The following is a 16,216-nucleotide window of genomic DNA, read 5'->3' as shown; positions in this document are numbered from 1 at the left end:
CCAACCTCCGACCTGATTGTTCCTTAGAGCTCAGTGTGCCCAGATCTTACACTTTTAATCCACAACAGTGCAGACACCTGATGTCCAGACACCAATGGGTTTTGTTTCACTTGACATTTTCTTTTACTCAACAGAAAAACGAACGTCAAGAAAACGACAGGCTGACTTGTCATGAGAGCCCACGGGGCAGACGGCAGGTGTCTTGGTTCGCAATGGTGTTGAACTAAGTACTTGGTCAGTCCTCCCCACTCCCGCCCCCGCCCCGGGCAGTGGCTATGCCGTGGTCACTGGCGGCAAATGGCACAGAGTATGAATTGTGTGGAGCCTATGAGAGGCTTTCGTGGAACACGTGGGATACTCACACAGGGCAGGTGGTCTCTGTTTGATAACTGGATCCGCCATTCTGTGTGGCCTTGAAATTCAGAGAAATGAGTATACCTTCACACATTACATAACTATTTCTCCAAATATCTTACTGTTTGAGAAAACAGATGGCGCTTGAACTCGATGCATAAATGGTCTCCTGTCCACCATCCCTACCTACATGGGACACTCTAGACATGTAAAACTGACAAGAAATCCTTGACCCTGTTTTCATTTGGCAGGGGCAACACATCTTTCTGGACAACCCACTCGTTTTGGGAATCGGTATCAGACTAGGGCCCAATAGAGTCCTTGTCACCAATCTCCTGCCACCACCTTTAAAGAACCTTTCCTTTCTTAACACAGACTGTCCCCAGATAAATGTGGCCTTGTCCTAAGAGGGTCATTCTCACTTAACTTCAGATCTCGACTGAAAGCGAAAATGAACACAGGTGGTTAGCAGCCTAAAAAGTCATTAAGAAGGACTTCCCTACAAAAATGGCGTTGGTGTGGTATGACTAAGCCATCCAATATGTTCACAGGTCACCTTTTAAACTGGAAGTCCCTAGAGTATTTATGCAGTGCATCCTATGGTTTGCAAATTAGAGCTTTGGAAGACGTACCTGTCTTAAAGCAAAAGATACACGTAATAACCCACCGTAATTTATATAAGTGAAGTGTTTTTAATGCTTCCATATATTCACTCACATCTACGTCTAGGCTTGCCCAGCCTAGAGTTACCTGAGAAAGCAGTCTCAAACAAGGACTCGTCCAGATCAGATAGGGTTGTCTTGACTGTTTCTTGGCTTGAGACAGGATCTCACTATGTAGCCCTGGATGGCTTCAAACTCACAGAGATCATCTTACCAGTGCCTCCAAAAGGCATGAGCCACCCCAGTAATTGTCTTGATGGTTAATTGATGTAGGAGGACCCTCCCACCATGGGTGGTACCGCTCCCTGGGTATGTGATCTTGAACTGCATAGGACAGTTACATAAGCCTGAACCTATGATGCAGCCAGCACAGTGTTCTTCCACGGTTCACGGCTCACAGTTCTGCTTGAGTTCCTGCCCTAACTTCCCCTCCGCGATGGGCTGTGACCTGAAGTAGGTCTTTCCCTCCCCAACATTGCTTTGGCCATGGCATTTGTCACTGCATGAATACAATCACAATAACACACAAACCCCTCGATGCCTCTTGTGGAATTGGGCACACAGATGCTGCAGCCCTTCGCTGGTGATTAACCCTCAGTATCCAGGACACCGGCTTTTAAAGTCTCAAGGGCTGGAAGGAACAAAGCTCCCCCTCGAGGACAAAGGACAAGCTTGATGCTCCTGTTGTGAGGACACCAAGTTTGCTGCAGCTCAGAGCTGGCTTCTAGGACCAAGTTTCTTCCAGCTGTCACAGGTCTAAACACACGTGGGACCTGGGGTACCTCACAGCACCATGCTTACACGGGGCAGGGCAGATGCCTGTGGCTCAACGGAAGCTCCCAGTAGCTTTGATGCTCCTGGCGGTCCTAGGGATGTGACAGAAATGTCTCACTAACTGGTTTCCTGGGCCGGCCAAGACACATTAGAGAGTGGTGCAGTCCACTGTTGAGAGGCAGGTCTGAATCCCCTTAGACCCGAGTCGGAGTTTGGACCTCTAACATCACCGTCTCTTGACACAACTCAGGCACCAGCATCCTCTGGTGGAATCAAGTCCCTGTACTGCACAATGGTAAAGACACCTAAGAAGTCTTCATCTTTGCCAATTAAGTCACCACATTTATGACCATTGAAAATGGGGGGGGGGCACCATGTAAACAAAGCCACGACTCAGTCGCACAACTTGCTCTCCAGGAGGGGCATTGTCTCCATCCCAGGGCATTTCCAAGCCTGCTCTGCTCCTCACTTTCAGTGGATGTGGTGGTGCAGTGCGTGACAAGAGGTGGGGATGACCAAACTGCAGCTGGAGGCAGGCTGGGCTGTCATTCAGTACTGGCTCCATGGCCTTGGTCCATGAGCCACCAAAAGGTCAAGGCAGAAGTCCCTTTATAAAGGTAGCAGCTTTTGCTTAGCAAGCGCAAGGCCCTGGGTTCAGTCCCCAGCTCCGAAAAAAAGAAAAAAAAAAAAAGGTAGCAGCTTGTCCTCTGACGGTTAAAGGTTCCATCAAAAAGGACATGGAGGGTTTCTCTGAAAACTGTGCAGAGACAGACACAATGGCGTGCTTCTTTGTAGAGATGTTTGCCAGTGAACAGCTGCTGACATAATGCTTACTCTTGGGGATGTTCCAAATTGCCATTCATGCAGTTGACAGAGGGACACCCTTCTCATTCCTAGAAAAATCTAGTTGTCAAACATGCTCACTTTAAATCCTCTGAGAGGGTACTCATGGGAGACCTTGCATCTGAGACCTCCCAGGCCTCGGTCACATCCACCAGGTTGTGTGTCTCTGTCTCTGTCTCTGTCTCTGTCTCTGTCTCTCTCTCCCCCCCTCCCTCCTTCCACCTCCCTCTTCTCCTCCTGCCAGGAAGGTCAGAGCTATCCAGGCATAGCTTACAATATTCCACCCTGACAGGGAAATCCCTGGCTGGTGTGGCCAGAGAGAAGCTTCTGACCCTGATTTCTCTCAGGAACTACAACTCAGTGTGATGTCTCTTTCTGCCCTGGCAAGGTCAAGAGGGGATTACCTTGGGCTGGAGGGGACAGGCTTGAAGAATGTCTCTCTGGGCCTTCTTCCCTGAATGTCCTTGTCCTTGGCAGGGGCTGAGAATTCAGGAAGGGGCTGCCATCAAGTGAGCGCTGGCCACTAGGTGCCCAGGTAGGGAAGAGTTCTCAGCATGGAGATCACAGTGGGCTGGCCAGTGTTTGTTCAGTATCAGCTTGGCTCCGGTGTGGATTTTAGGTTTAAGAGACCTGCAGGGTACAGATCTTTCTAGCCTGGTAAGATTTCTGTCACCGGGGGAGCTTGGAACCTTCAATTACTGCCCCAGGAAAAGCCTAACCACATTGCCCACCAAGAGACTCACCTTGGTAAGGAGCTGGACTATAGTTAAAACCTATGCAGTCCCTAGGCCTAGGCACTTCCCAAAGTCTGCCTGCTGGGTCTATGCAGAAAGACTGACTTACACCCCAGATCTACCCTGAGCTTTCTGAAGGGCACTGACATCAAGGTACCCCAGACTTTCAGGGTCCTCCATATCTTTGTGTTCCTGGCCAACTGTTCCATGCCTGGATCCCTCCCCGACACCTTGGGCTGAAGTCTTCAAGGTTCACCTCAGGTGAGGTGTCCCCGAGGAGAAGGAGAAAAGCCTTGACAACATTTATCCCCCTTCCACTTGTAGCCCTCACCCTATGCCTTCCTCCTTCCTTTCCAAGGCCTCCCCAGACTGCCAGAACTTTTGTTCTGAGCTCTCTCAACAATAAATCGAGTCATGTACGTGCTGACCCATCTGACCCTCCGTCTACCTTCCTCAGGGTAAACAGTCTGAGGAATGGCTGTGCCCTCCGGGCTGGGCTCCTTGTTTTCACCACTCCACAAGTTGTCATAGGCCAGCACCCATGTTTCAGGTTCCCATAGTCACCATAACTCCAGGGAGATCAGCTGAGCTCCTGACAACTGGGACTCCCTTTCCTTGGGTATACAAAGATATGCCTCAACTTTGGGCCTTCCTGTGGGAGCATCCAGTCTACACCTAGGAAGTGACCTAAAAGTGGATCTTGGAACTGGGCAATAGTCCACCTGAAGAACTAGAATTGTGCATGACATAAAACCAAGCGACCAGAGCAGCTAAAGCAGGGTGGAACTGGAATAGCTTCCTTCTGATCTCAGAGGGACCTTAGATGTGCCCTGAATGAAATTTTTGTTTTTGTTTTTGCTTCTTTTTTTTTTTTTTTTTTTTTTTTTTGGTCTACAAGTGGGCAAGGCTCAGCTTCCTGAGCTCTTGAATACTAGTGGCTTATGGGCTGGGCTTGTAGCTCTAGATTTTAACCAAATGGAGACTATGGCTCCAGGCATTCGAAGGCAGAATGCCGACAGCTCTAGCTTGCAGTTCTAGCCTGCAGTTTGAGCAAGCTCTAAGCCTCCCTAAACTAGAGAGACTTACACCTCTGAGCCCTGAGAACCAGAAATGTAGCAGAGATTTGTGGGTTTTCAGGTCGACTGCTTATTGCTTTGAGACTTGAAAACCAGCAGGCCTGAACTCAGAAGCCAGCCCTCTCTCAACACGGGATCTGCAAAAGTTAATGTGCCTTTCCTGGAGCCGTCATGCCTGGGGCAGCAGTCATGGTTTCCAGGCAGCCCTGCTTGCTGTTGTGATTGAAGTGTTTCCTTTGAGTGGCCACACAGTGTTTAAAACAGCTAGGATTAATGACCTCCTTTTGTGTTTTAAACACTCTCTCACCCCCTGTGTTTTTAAACACTCCAAAAAGGCAGGAAAGGGCTTCTTTTGACTTAGATCGTGGTAGGAAGCCATGGCACCAGGAATGTGAGGCAGTCTGCAATCTGGGAGCAGCGAGCCTCAAACGCTGGTGCTCAGCTGGCCTTTTTATGTAGACAGAGACCCTGACCCAGAGCATAGTGCCATGCACATTTCGCATGGGTCACTTCACCTCAGACAGCCTAGACGAGAAATGCCTTCACAGGCACACCATGATGGTTCTACATCCAGTCAAGTTGACAGTAGGATGAGCCAGGTGCACACAGCTGGACTGTGGCGGGGACTGCTGAAGGAGGGGGGGAACTGCTGAAGGAGGGGGGAGGACTGCTGAAGGAGGGGGGAGGACTGCTGAAGGAGGGGGGGACTGCTGAAGGAGGGGGGAACTGCTGAAGGAGGGGGGAGGACTGCTGAAGGAGGGGGGAACTGCTGAAGGAGGGGGGGACTGCTGAAGGAGGGGGGGACTGCTGAAGGAGGGGGGGACTGCTGAAGGAGGGGGGACTGCTGAAGGAGGCGGGGACTGCTGAAGGAGGGGGGGACTGCTGAAGGAGGGGGGGACTGCTGAAGGAGGCGGGGACTGCTGAAGGAGGCGGGGACTGCTGAAGGAGGGGGGGACTGCTGAAGGAGGGGGGAACTGCTGAAGGAGGGGGAACTGCTGAAGGAGGGGGGGAACTGCTGAAGGAGGGGGGGACTGCTGAAGGAGGGGGGGACTGCTGAAGGAGGCGGGGACTGCTGAAGGAGGGGGGGACTGCTGAAGGAGGGGGGAACTGCTGAAGGAGGGGGGGAACTGCTGAAGGAGGGGGGAACTGCTGAAGGAGGGGGGACTGCTGAAGGAGGGGGGAACTGCTGAAGGACGGGGGGGGGGACCAGCTGAAGGGGGGACTACTGAAGGGGGGACTGCTGAAGGATGGGGGGGATCTGCTGAAGGGGGGACTGCTGAAGGAGGGGGGGCTGCTGAAGGAAGGGCTGCTTGGTTTACAGCTCTTGATCATAGCAGCCAGGCACAGTGTGACCACTGGACCAGACTTGCTTCTGGGTAGAAAGATGGGTTTACTGAGGATTAAATTGCCAAAGACTATCTCTCAGGAGGCAGAGAGAGGAGCAGCACGAGGTCGGGGGTGGGGGGTGGGGTGGGGGGAAGCAAGCAGATTTGATATGTCAGCAGGATACGGTCCTTGAGCTAAGACAGCTGGCTGTTCAGAGTGACCCAGAAATAGATATCTTTGCCCAAGGTAGTTGACCTTTGGGGCTGATTAAGGGAAGCTTCTCGTAAACAGAAACCTCCTTAAGATAATTACTTTTCCAGAAAACAGAATTAGACTTGTTTACCCAGTCACATTCCCTCTGTTTACCCGGCCAAAGTCCTTCTGTTTGGGATACTGTCACCAGCACTGCCATTTTGGTGTGTTGCTTTGAACCTAACAGACACAAGGAGAGGTGTCTGTCAACTGTCATTTAAGGGCCAGCACAGAAGGCATAGTAAGTTTGCATTTCTAAGGTTACTAACATTGCTCAGTCCCAAACATATAGCACTAGAGAGTGTTAAGCATCTCTGACCCGTCTCAGGTATGTGGCTGTGAGGCCCCACTCTGGCCACTGGCAGATGTCACACGGGGAGTGGGACAGCAAGTGGGAAAGACATGGATCCACCTCGTTTTTGAGATCTTGCTTTGAACGTCGTGGAACTTGGCTCCTCTCAGACTGAGACTTAAGTTTTTCTCCACAGAACAGAAGGGAATTCTACGCTGCCTTTACATGGAAGAGCTTTACATTCCTTTACACTCTATAGTCTGTACGTCTCACGCGCAAGGCAGACATTTATAAACCCACACACCCAGGTATCCACCACCAGATGAAGGAGCAAAGCATCCCAATCCAATGTGGCATCTTGGGTCCCTGCATACTTTACTCCTGCTAATGGTGGCCGCTGCTCAGCTTTCTCTTACTGTAACCCAACTCTACCTGCTTTTGAAAAGACTGATCAGATATACCAACATTGGTGCTCTTGTCCCTTTCCTGTGCATAGTCAGCGTCTATTTACACTGAGGTGACCGTTACTACTGCCCATCTCCAGAATGTCCCCCCACCTGGCACAGCAGCGTACCATTCTCCTCTGTGGGTCCCAGAAACCAGTATTCCACTTCCTGCCTCTGTAAATTGGACTAATTAGGGACCCCATCTAGGTATCATGGCACTGTCTGTTCTTTTGAGTCTGGCTTAGTTCAGTACATTTTCCTCAGGATTTATCAGACTGTAGGCCAGGCCACAGTGTTCTCCCTCTGTAAGTCCCATTAATCCAGTGATGATGACAGAAAAATGACGGTGGCTGTCAGGTCCAACAGAAACTCTGATTCTCCGAACTCCGGAAGGCAGTCCAGTAATGAGCTCAACCTGGGCTTTAGGAGGATTTCCCGTAAGTAGAAAAAAAGCAGCAGCACCCCTCAGGAACCTGTGAAGCCAATTCCCCTCTTCCTAAAGGAAAGGAGTCATTTCCCTTACCTCTGACAGAAGGGACCTATGGCTACCTGTGACTCCAGGCTCCTTCAGTATCACACATTTCAAACTCCCCAGCCCTTCCCACCTCCTCCCCTACCCTAAACTCCCTCCAGATCACGGGCTTCCCACCCCCATGCTGCTACTTCTGATAACACTGATTCTCCTTGATATGTTCTGCCCCTCGTGCTCTTGCCCTCCCACCATTCTGTTTCTGCTTCCCTCACTGTGTTTTCTCTGATCTTGATCTCTATCCGCTGCTGTTCTCTCTCTCACAGTAGCCCTGTTCAGGCCCCGTTCAGTCTTCTTCCTCTCTGCTCTGGACCTGTCCAGATTCCTCTGGCCGATCTCTCTCTCTCCCTCTCTCCCCCACCCTTCCCTCCCCTCCCTCTCTTTTCCCTTCCTTCCCCCCTCCATCCTTCCTCCCCCCTCTCATTTACAATCAAAACCACCCCCTTTAACCACCATGGAGTGATCATGTCATCAGTTTAAGCAGTGGTGATAGTGATGGTGATGATAGTGATAATGGTGATGAGGATGATGGTGATAATAATGAGGGTGGAGATGGCACTGGTGATGGTGATGGCAGTGATGAGGACGCAGATGATGGTTCTGGCGATAATTTCCAAATGGAGATTTTCAAAATTACTTATTGAGAAGCTTATGTCATCTCAGGGTTGAACAATATGAGGCCAATAGGATCTCATATGATCAATATGAGCTCTGTCCATATCTCTTTCTGCATGTCCTTGACAACTTCTCAGGCTCTGTGAAGTACCTTAGTCAAATCCTCTAGATTTTCCGCTCTAACCTTAGGTTCACTCCAAGGTGTTCAGATTTCTCATAGTGTAGAGCCAAGGAGTCCTTGCACTCTCTGGTGGGAAAGGCCCGTTCTCAGGCATCTAAGTGGATAGAGGCAGTGAGTGAATGAATGAAAGAAAGAATGGATAGATGGATGAATGAAAAGATGGATGAATGCATGAGTATCTTCACAGCAGGCTCACATGGATCTTGCTCCTGCCACAGCAAGCCTGTGTCTTGGTCTATCACTTTTTCCTGGGGCCATAAGGAAAGAGATTTCTGTCATCTCAGATGCTCACTCCTACCCTACCCTACACACACATAAGATGAATTAATGATTTTGCAGAATTCCTGATTTGATTGAAATCATTTTAGGAAGTTAGAGTAATCGGTAGAAAGTTTAAATAGGTCATTTGTCATAATAATGTTAGACTTAAGAGTGGAATGTACCCTTCCCCCTTAGTGAGGGCTGCATAAGTTAGGAAAAGAGCACAGTGAACTTTCACACCTTACACACCTGTCATTGCCCTTGGAAGAGAAAAATAGACTTGGAAGAAGTTAACGATCAAAGAACACACATTCATTCTAGGTTGGGTCTGATTTTCTGGATTTTGTGATCTAGGGATGTGGCCACAGGTTTCGGTGTGCACCACGGAAAGGCAGGGCTATGAAGAAAGAGTAAATGATTCTATAATGAGTTATTGTTAGTATATAGTATTTTAATATATAATGTGACAATTCTCTAATTATAACTATAATTCTGTAAGAATAGAGAACAGATGTTTAGCCAGTTTAGTTGAGCAAGACTTCAAAAACAAGGAGTAAGACAGACAATGATCTGTTTCTTGGTAAATACAAATTGTCATCAGCTAAGCATAGGAAAAGCTCGCTACTGTAGACTGGCCGATAAGCACAGGAAAAAACTCGCTATCATAGACTGGCTTGATTAAACTTTGTTGATTGAGGACAAAGGAATTATTGCTTTGGGGTGACAATGAACTCGCGGGGAGAAAGATTGATGGGAAATGTTTAGTTAGGTATGAGTTTCAAAACAAAAATACATAACCAATCACCCTGTTGTAATTTCCTTTGTGTAAATGATTTAAATATGCTTTTGAAAGATATGTTTTTGTGGTGATTGTTTTTAGAGTATGTGACTTGCGGCTAGGAGGTGATCTTTTTCTCACAGAGAGAACTTTGTCTTTGATGGTATGAAGGCTAAGAAAAAAACAAAATCATTGGAGTTTGCTCCATCCATCAACTATGTATATGTGGATATGTGGATATGTGGATATGTGGATATGTGGATATGTGGACATGTGGATATGTGGATATGTGGATATGTGGATATGTGGATATGTGTGAAGTTTGTTGGAGCCTGCTCATGGGAGCTTCGTTTCATCTACCCAATATGTGTATGTATTTATTAATGTATGTATGTATGTTATATGTACATATGAAGACACATATGAATATCTATGTATATATGAATTCACTCAGTGTACATATGTATGTGTATGATTTTCCTTCCCCTTTTCCCTTTTTCTCCAGTCTCTGGCTACTATCAGTACCACCCCCATTGGGTGCTATTAGTAAAGACCCCCCAGTCACCAGTTCTATGCCTGCCTCAGTTTATCCCGTGGTGTTGAAGCTAGTTTTCGACCCTGAACATCATGGTCTTTCTGTCACCTTGTTTTTTGACTTCCAGTGCCCAGAAATCTGTAAAATGACAAATTTTCTACTGCCTTTTTTATTTTGAAGATGGAATTCAGGTCCTTGGTAGTGTCAGATGAGTACTCCACCCTTGAGCTATGTCCCCAGCAAGCGGGCAGAACCAAACCTTCTGGGGCACCGTGGCCTACAGACCGTAGGCTGAGATGAAAGCACTTAGGTAGGGCCGGAGAAATGGCTCAGTGTGTCAAGGCATTTGCTACCAACCTGAGTTTGATTCCCAGGGATACATGGTGGAAGGAGAGCTGACCTATGACCTCTACAAACGCCCTCATCCCAATAAACAAACAAATCCATAGTAACAATACTTAAGGGATTAGAGGAATAAAAAGGAGAGGATTTCATGCATAACACAGAGAAATCACACAAAGTTATGAAACTTCCAGTTTCCACAGAGCAACTCCTTGGGGCTCTTTGCCCCTCCCACCTATACTTGCTGTGCATTTTCCCATAATGGAAATGTACTGTAGGCGGCACAAAGATGGTATGACCTGCAACAGCACATTAGCCGCCCTCCTCCCCCTCCTCCTCCTCCTCCTCCTCCTCCTCCTCCTCCTCCTCCTCCTCTTCCTCCTCCTCCTCCTCTTCCTCCTCTTCCTCTTCTTCTTCTTCTTTTGAAAAGTTGGCCAGTGCTGTTACCCAGGGACAGGGCTGTTACCCAGTTGTGAAGGGCAACATAAGGTACTCACATTTATTAATTTATTCATCTACCCAGCAATTCTTGAATTCCTGCTGTGTGCCTGTCATGTGACATGGAAATGACTTTGATTTGAGTTTACAACCCAGAGTTGGCAGCACACAAACCTGCCTGTTCCACATACCCCACAGCAGAAGCCAGGGAGTACGCTCCTGGGAAATCCAAGCATCAGGCACAGAGGAGTTGGCTGCGGGGGCTGGGTGGACATGGGAAATGTCAGTGGTCTGGTCATGTGGAAAGACCTGTGTTTTTGGAGGTTTTGCCTGAAGATTCATCATTCCTTGTGTCCACACGGTCTTCTGGATATCCGGTTGTCAAGAGGGTCAGGACAAGGAGTGACCCAGCCCCCTTCCTGCTCACACTCTGTGGGTGCTACCCCGAGCTCACAAGTAATTGTTGAATTGACAGCTTTCAAAAAGGAGTCCCAGGAGCAAACATGGGGTCCTGAGATTTCTGTCCTTTCTCCCTGTGAGCTGCACCTCCTGGAACTTATGGAAACACCATGGCCATGATGAGGAAGGCCCAATTTGACCTCCTGTGGGAGGCCCATGGAAAACTTCATGAGATGGGCTCTTTGTCCCGCCCTCCTCTCCAAAGCCTATTGAACCGTCTTCCACCCACCTGCTGCAGATGCTTGCACACCGTCCTCCTTGCTCGCCTAACAACCAATCAGGAGCAAGGGATGCACTGCTACTTCTTAGCCACCGCACTAAGGAGCTGCAGACTCCAGATACCTGATGTGCTAGCATGTCGAGGAAGCAAAGGACAGCAAAGGGCAGACCGTGTAGGAATCACACACAGTCCCAGACATGATTCCAACCCACATGGACAGCCTCCCTCCATGGATCTCAAAAGTCATAGGCTCTTCCACAGATCCTCTGTGGCAAACACGGTCTCCCCAGGCTGATCTTATCTGGGAATTGATCACACACCCCCCTTTTGTGTTTTTCAATGTTATGGTATCTGAGTAGACTTCCCTTTCTCTCTTGAGCAACAGTAACTACTGAACCTCAATTCTTTATCTCCTCAGCCGGCAGATGCTCCCACAAAGCAATCGGCACCCAGGCCCTCTGCTCGCTGTGCCTCGCCTGAGTGATCGGCTCTGAATGTGTGTCTACCCTAGCCAAGTTTCAGATGCCAGCCATCTCTACCTGGCTCTGCTGACACCTTCCCAGCAGATTTCCTGTTACATGTTTCAGTCTGTGTCCCTTCCTCACAGAGCTGCTCCAGGACCCCAGACTTTCCAAGCCTCCCTCTCCAGGGTGGAAAAACGCAGGCCATGCTTCCAGCTTATTTCATGCCCAACTTCCCCTGACTTTTCTCCCACGGCACGCCTGACTCCTCTGCGGTCTCACTCTGGCTACTTAACCACCACAGGCAGAGCATACGTACCCTGCTGGAAATACTTCGAACTAGAAGAGTTAAGAATATTTACACATATTCAAGAGCTATCCAGAGGGCAGGCCCAAGCCTATACAGGAGATTCACTTATATGTTGGGTGCATCTTATGCACAACCGGAGCCCCGCGTTTGGCCTGTGGCTGACCCCACAGAGTAAGTCATGACACTTCTCACGTGTAACATCACTCTACCATGCATTTTTGGGTTAGCCTTTCTTAACTTGAATTCATCTAACTCCTGGCTGCCTCTCCTTCCTCCCATGCCATGGGTTGCCCGCTTTGATCCACCTGCCCCCCCTTACCTGCCACCAAAACTCAGGTCTGACCTTTCTGTGAGCCTCAGACCTTCAGCAGTTCTAAACCCACCTAACTTGGTGTGAATAGAGTTCTGGGCAGGACCGTCTGACTGGCATCTGGTTTTAAAACTCTAATGTTTTAGAACTTACTTTTTTAAAGTGTGTGTGTGTGTGTGTGTGTGTGTGTGTGTGTGTGAGTGTGTGTGTGTGTATGTGTGTGTGTGTTCATGGACAATATATGAGTGTGCACACTCATGTGGAGACCAGAGGTCAACCTTAATTGTTTTTCTTCAGGGGCCGTTTCCTTTGTTTTGTGAGGCAGGGCCTGTCTCTGAGATGTTAGAGTTTACCCGTTAGGCAAGGCTGGCCGCCAGTGGCCCTCAGGGACCTGCCTGTCTCTACCGCCCCAGGCCTGGGTCGACAGACATTCGTCACTACATATTACTTATTTTCCTTTTTAAAGATGGGTTCTAGGGATCGAACTTGGGTCCTCATGCTCGCGAGGCAAGCGCTTTACCCACCGAGCATTTCCCCAGCTTCACAACTTTCTATCAGGTGACTCTGCTGCACCCCAACCTGAGCAGTTTCAATCCTGAAATGTTCAAGTGGTCAGCCATTTTGCACACTGTCTCAGCAGCTCAGTGAGAAAGCCTGGGAGGAACTTACAGCATTGAACACAGCGCTCTTACAACCTTAAATGACAAAACCAAAAACTGTTCTTGCTGTAACCAGCAAAGGAGCTGTCAGGAACCGCCTGTCTATTGGAGAGGAACTGGCCATCTTGATTGACAAGCATTCCCTGCTGACAGGCTCAAGGGAATTCACATTTATGGCAGCGGCATCTTGAGCCTTCTACTTAAAGTGATATGATCCCCAATGCCACTTAAAGCCACACCCGGGGACAGGGCTCTGGCCTACACAGCCATCTTCATATGACCACGGGGACAGCAATGTCATAGAGACGTAGACAGTGATATTGAGAGTCCTTGTCCATAGGCAGATACACTTAATGCTTCCGCCCAAATATGGCTAGAGATGTGGGGGACGAGTCAGAAAAAGACCGACATAGGGGTAACAACTTTCAAAATTTCACCAGGGAATATGCTGCTATTATAGTCATTGATAAGTAGTAATGTTCGGGTGTGGTGGTGCATACATTTAATGCCAGCACTTAGGGGGCAGAGACAGGCAGATCTCTGGATTTGAGGCTATCCTTGTCTACACAGTAAGTTCCAGGCCATTCAGACCTAGACAGTGAGACCCTATTTTAAAAACATTCCAATTTGCTGAATGCATTCAGGGGTGGGGGCACCGGGAGGAGTCAGAATGGAACCAGAGCCAGAGGGACTGGATCATCAAGGGAATGGGGGGTGTGGTGAAAGTCTGTACTCCAGGGGACTTCAGGCCATGGTCAAGATTTAGGACTTATGGGCACTGAGAGGCTGTGAGTGTCAAACAGGTGGCCCTTGGATTTTATTAGCTTTTGAGATGGTCACTCCAGCCAGTGTACTGATTTTAGTATATGTGCTGCCGAAGCGAGCACCAGCCAGTGTACTGAGATCAGGAAAATGGTACTGACCAGTTAGGACTCTGGTTGCAACAGTGGGGAAAATCCAATGGATTCTAGATGAACTTAAGGGTCACACTCACAGGATCTGGTGGTCATATCATCCAGGACATTCAGGGGCTGGTAAGGGTAACAGCAGGTGGATGACTGGCAGTGCCCTTCTCAAGGTGGAGAGCTGGGGTTTGGATGGGACAAAGGCTTCCAGCACAGCTGCCATCAGCCAGAACTGGCATGGTGAAGATGTACCCTTTAGGGTCTGTTGCAGAACTTGTTACCCTAGTGTGATGGGCTTTGTGTATGATTGGCCCAGGGAGTGGGAGGAGGTACGGCCTTATTGGAGGAGATGTGGCCTTGTTGGAATAGGTGTGTCACTGTAAGCTTGGGCTTTAAGACCCTCTCCCTAACTTCATGGAAGCCGGACTTCTGTTTGCCTTTGGAACAAGATATAGAACTCTCAGCTTTTCCTACACCGTGCCTGCCTGGATGCTACCATGCTCTTGCCTTGATGATAATGGACTGAACCTCTGAACCTTTAAGCCCCAATTAAATGTTGTCCTTATAAGAGTTGCCTTGGTCATGGCATCTGTTCACAGCAGTAAAACCCTAACTAAGACACCTGGCAACAAGAGAGCAGGTCCACGCTCCTGGCTTTCAGTATTCTTCCCTGTTTCCCTACTTCATTGGCCTCTGTCTAGGCCAACAGTTCTTCCCAGTCCATAAGTGTCCAACACATATCTCCCCCATACAGGAACATCTGAAGCCAGAGTGGAGAAGCACAGAGAAGGCCTGAGACCCTGTCTCTAAAATCCACATGATATCCTTCAAAGATGGGCAGAAGACAGGGGCCTGTCAGCAGCCGATCTAAGCAGGAGAAACATAGCTGGGGGATTCCCAGTAATGAACAGAGGCAGGAGCTGAAGTGCTCTAGCACAGGCTAGTTAAGGCCAAGGGGAGGCAGGCTCTTCTGAAGATGGGCGCCTCCTCTGGAAGTAGGGGTGGAGCAGAGCAGGGCAAGTCTCCTCACCTTGACTTTTTCCCATCAGGGACCTCAGCAAGGGAAGGAATGAAGGGAGTGAGTTGTCAGGAATAAGTGGGCTCCCACCGGAAGAAGCCACACTAGTCTCAGACATGTGAGTGATAATTGAAGGGGAACCCTGAAAGCAGCTGTGGTTATGGGGAACCCGTTTGTCTTAAGTCCAAGCTAAGGACTGGGTCTGTGTTGCCAGCTGAGGGCTGTGAGGACAGGAGACTGTAATGTGGAGAGTGAGAAGGCCACTCTGTGGTCTGAAAGGCTGTGCTCCAAGCAACACTGCATGGGCTCTGGGAGGGGATTCTGAGGTGTGTCCTGGACGTACTGATCCATGAAGTTGCCTTAGACAGCTGCATGAAAGATGGAGATGCTAACAGAAGCTGAGGGGGTTGAGGGCATGCAGAGCTGACCAGAGAGGGCAGGCTGGGCTGGGCGTCCACCACATGAGCAGCCTGAGGCAGGGCACTCATTGGATGAGCACCTAATGGAAGAAGGAGCTGGAGGCCCACAGGCCCTGGTAACCTCCTGGGAATCACCGGATCAGTCACCGTCTGCAGGGAACTAACTGCAGGACAAACGTGGAACCCAAACTCAGTTCCTAATTTTATATACCTCTCTCCCATGGAGATTTGTTTCTCCTGGGTCTAGCTGTGGCTTTGGCTGAATCAATCTCTCTCTCTCTCTCTCTCTCTCTCTCTCTCTCTCTCTCTCTCTCTCTCTTGCATAATTTGATTCCTTCAAATTGATAATCGCCCAAGCACAGCACAGGAAGTGGTGAGCACGTGTCCCGGGATGATTAGTGTCAGTGTGGAGGAGCTGGGGGCACATGACCGTGCACACTGAATGGATGTAGGGACAGCTAAATATCTTGGAGAGGAAAAATGAAAAGAGTTGAATGAATTCAATTTGTGTGGGCTCACAACTTTGGGTTTAAAGGCCATAGAGGTAGCTTCTGTCTAGGACTCCACAGGGACTTGGTCTTGGCACCATTTCTTCCTTCTGGTCCCAGTGATGCGCTGCCTTCTCTGCAGTCTGCCTCTGGTAACTCCACGGTTCTCTGGGTCACCCTCTCTCTTCAAGAGGTTCCATTGCTGTGGCCTCCAGGGTTCACGTCTCCTCAGATAAGGCAGCATGATTCAAGAACCTTCTTTTTTTTTTTATTGTTTTGGTTTTCCTACTGAGCACCCAAGGCTGCCCGGTAGGGCTAACAAACTTGGCTGTCTTCAGCAGACACCAAGTTTCTGGGAGACACTGTGTGACCTACCTTGGCCCTGCACAGAGAAGCCAGCCATGCTGCTGATGCCAACTGCCCCCTGACTTTAAAAGATGTCATGAGCTCCCATTCCTGGTGCTGTCTGAGAGATGAGTTCAACAGAACTTTTCTGTGATGTTGAATCTCCATTGTCAACTTGATGAGA

This window comes from Rattus norvegicus, chromosome 7 (genome assembly GCF_036323735.1).
Source record: "Rattus norvegicus strain BN/NHsdMcwi chromosome 7, GRCr8, whole genome shotgun sequence".
NCBI lineage: Eukaryota > Metazoa > Chordata > Mammalia > Rodentia > Muridae > Rattus > Rattus norvegicus.
Note: the sequence above shows the minus strand (reverse complement) of the source record.